The sequence below is a fragment of the Garra rufa genome, chromosome 20 (genome assembly GCF_049309525.1).
Source record: "Garra rufa chromosome 20, GarRuf1.0, whole genome shotgun sequence".
NCBI classification, from domain to species: domain Eukaryota; kingdom Metazoa; phylum Chordata; class Actinopteri; order Cypriniformes; family Cyprinidae; genus Garra; species Garra rufa.
The window spans coordinates 27,598,576-27,602,503 of record NC_133380.1 but is presented as its reverse complement, the minus strand read 5'-3'; the positions used below and the strand labels follow the sequence as shown (position 1 = coordinate 27,602,503).

Genomic DNA, 3,928 nt, shown 5'->3' with positions numbered 1-3,928 from the left:
TTAGCATACCCGCCTGACGCAGCTATATGCAAACATGTCCTTCCGAGGCTGTCCACAGTGTTTATATCAAACCCTGCTGACAGAAAATGTTTGTTAGACTAACATACATTATTAGAGAGTTGACACACATCTGGTTTAATGTCAAGGAAATAAGATAATACTTCTGCATTGTGCATCATTTTGGATATAAGCACCTGCCAAATTAATAATGTAAATGTCACTTACTAGGCACTGTATATTTGTATGATTTTTACCTGAGGAGAGTAACTTTCGGCAACAGTCTGAAAATCCATAAAACACTGCCAAGTCCAATGGAGTCATCCCATTATTGCCTCGCCTACACCATGGACAGTTTTTGTAAAAGCATATTAAAACTTAAATATTAAAAATATTCTCAAGATAAACTGAAGACATTACATGCATTTAAAGGGTCATTCCAGGGTTTCAATTCATTCAAAGGGTCCTTCTATAGAAATATTAACTTTTGGAATAACAGCAAACTAAGTAAAGTATTTATACAGTACAGTATTAATTTTGTTTTTTTTTTACATACATTTCAATTTAACACTACTTAAAATACTGGCTAAACCCTTAACTGTATGAATATTCCAACTTACATATTATATATACAGATTATTGCTTTCTCTGCTGTGGAGTCAAGACATTTGAAAACATGATTAAAAGATGAATATGAGACATAACTGCAGAATGTCACATTTTATCATTAGGTCTTTCAACACATATATGTTTTACCAAATAAAAAGGACAGCACTTTTAGAGTTCATCCCACTATTTGATGTCAGCAATTTAAGGCAGATGTAAAAGATTAAAAAAGATGTAAAAGCTAATATTTAGTTGCATATCCCTTGTGTGCAATCACAGCAGTGAGTCTGCGACCCATAGACATCACCAGACTCTTGGTCTCATGTATTGAAATGCTTTTTCCCAGCCTTTAATGCAGCCAATTCCAACTGTTGCTTGTTTTGGGGAGTTTCTGCCTTTAGTCTTCTCCTCAGTCAGTAAAATTCATGTTGAATCAGATTTAAATCAGGAGATTGATTAAGGCAATCTAAGACTTTCCATTTCTTTGACTCTTTGACTGAACTGGCAGGGTGTTTTGAGTTATTGTCCTGATCCAATATGAAGTATTTTCTGATGAGTCTGGTGGCATTTTCTTGATTATTGGTAGCCAAGATGGTTTTGTACCCTTCCAAATTCATTCTGCTACTGTCATCATACATTAAGTCATCATTAAAATTGAGAGAGACTTTTCCAATAGCAGCCATGCATGCCCACGCCATGACACCACCTCCATGCTTTACAGATGAGGTTGTATGCTTAGGATCATTCGCAGTTCCCTTTTTTTCTCCACAATTTTGCTTTCCCATCACTTAGATAAAGGTGAATCTTTGTCTCATCAGTCCATAAACTCAATTCCAAAACTCTACTGGCACACATTTGTGCTTTTTTGCAAACTCTAATCTTGCCTTTCTATTTTTGGTGCTGATCAGAGGTTTGTATCTTGCGGTAGCCTCTGTAATTCTGTGTCAAAGTCTCCTGTGGACAGTAGATTGTCATAGCATCACCCCTGCTTTCTGTTTCTGTATTCAGCTCCTGTTGTTGGCTGCTGATGTTTCTGGTGGTCTCCAAACTCTTGATTTCTCTATGCCCTTTGTTTTTCCTATAGTTCTGATTTAGCATCCAAATTGCTTGCTCTTCTCTCGAGGCCAGCTCCCTCGTCTTCATCTTGGTTTGTGGATGGTCAGACCCCTCTGTACCACATTCCCTGCTTTTAATATCTGAAGAATTAATGCAGCAGGACACAGCTGATCACTTAGAAAGACCTGTGAGGCAACTGTTCCAATACTTATGCTCACATCAAATAGAGATGAAACTCTAAAAGTGCTGATCTTCTTAGCTGATAAAACATTTATGTGTTGAATCACCCAATAACAAAATGTGACATTCTGTAGTTTTGTCTTAATAAATTACCAGTCAAAAGCTTTGGGACAGTAAGATTTTTAAGAGAAGATGTTTTTTAAAGAAGATGTTTTAAAAAGCCTTTTAAATGTTTTTACTGTTTAAAAGAACTGCTTTCTATTTGAATATATTCATTATTAAAATGTATTCCTGTAATCAAAGCTAAATTTTCATCATCATTACTCCAGTGTTCAGTGTCACATGATTCTCATGAAATCATTCTAATATTCTGATCTGTTGTTCAAGAAACATTTTTCATTATTATAATTATCATGATTTAAAACAGTTTTTTTTCAGGATTCTTTGATGAACAGAAAGATCCAAAGATCAGAATTTATCTGAAATAAAAAGCTTTTGAAATATTATACACTATACCATTTAAAACCTTGGAGTCAGTATAATTTTTATTATAATTATAGAAATTAATACTTTTATTTAGGCAGGATGTTTTAAATTGTTCAAAAGTCATGATAAAGACATTTATAATGTTACAAAAGATTTCTATTTCAGATTAGTTCTGTTCTTTTGAACTTTTTATTCATCAAAGAAACTTCTACTCAACTGTTTTCACATAATAATAATAAATGTTTTTTAAGCAGCAAATCAGAATATTAGAATGATTTCTGAAGGATCATGTGATACTGAACACGAGTAATGATGCTAAAATTAATCTTAAAATCACAGGAATAAATTAAATTGTAAAATATATTCAAATAGAAAATGGTTATTTTAAATAGTAAAAATATTTCACATTTTTTCTGTTTTTGCTGTACTTTGGTTCAAATAAATGCAGGCTTGGTGACTTCTTTAAAAATCTTACTGTGGTAGTGTACATGCCAACTACAATAAATGGAATTTAATTTTGATTTAAGTAATATTTGCTCCATGTTTCAGTCACTTGTGTGACAGTATACTGTTGGCAACATTAAAAGTATTATAAATACCATTATTGCACTAGCTGTGTTTATTTACATCATGAAGAGGAGATACAAAGAAAGTGGAAACAAATTCTAAAGTTCTGAAGAATTGTTTTGTAAAAACATACCTGGCCACATCTGCACTGTTATTCAAGAGTAAACTGATGAGCAACTCATGACCATGTTTAGCAGCGGAGTGAAGAGGGGTATTACCATATTTATCAACACACTCCACTTCTGCACCTACAAAAGAAAAAAAAGAATGTTATTACAAGATCAGCAATGCTTTTAACCTTAAAACACAGCCTTTGTCAAACAAACTACAGACCAGCAACCATGTGACACCATACCTACCAGAAAACAGGATTTTCAGTTGCTTTTAAGCAGCACAAACTTAAAGATCTCATAGCCAGAGAAGTGCCCTAAATTTCACTTGCTCCTGGTTGCTTGATGCTGATTTATTTTACCTCTTGTTTAAAGAAGCAAGTAATGATGGTGTGGCACACTGTTAACAAATATTAATGTTTAATATTAATATAAACTTTAATATTACTAATTTTGCCACACCACAGAGCACCACTCACATTATATTTGTCTCAAATTGTTATTAATGGACATGATGACCTCACCGTACACTAGTATAGACATTATTCCATAATACGTTTGTCTTTCTGTGTATTAAATAAAGTCTATGCTTTATATAGAGAGATAATACTGTCACGTATCTGGTCTATCCTGTCATCATGAACTCTTGCACCACACTTCATGGACTTCATTCCCCACAAGCCACTGCACTAATCACTGCATTCACCTGCTCTCACTTTACTGATTACCGCTCACAGCTGCACCTCATCACACTGTCTGCATTTAAGCCACTCACACACACAGCCACCTGGCGAAGTCTTATTGTTCCTATGGTCGTAATTCTAAGCGTTTATCTCTGTGTTGGATTCTCTGTGTATGACTCTGGACTGTGTACCCCGTTGACGATTCCTGCTACCTGCCATTGCGACCATTGCCTGAGTATTGAA

General features: G+C 34.4%; 1 long non-coding RNA gene across 1 annotated transcript; it reads right to left on the bottom strand.

Annotated features, from left to right (window-relative positions):
- Positions 1-4: 4 nt before the first annotated feature.
- Positions 5-3,156, bottom strand: LOC141293307 (uncharacterized). Its single transcript, XR_012340714.1, has 3 exons — positions 3,026-3,156; positions 255-337; positions 5-73 (listed from the first exon to the last, which is right to left on the bottom strand). It is a non-coding gene; the product is annotated as an uncharacterized lncRNA (long non-coding RNA).
- Positions 3,157-3,928: the final 772 nt, after the last annotated feature.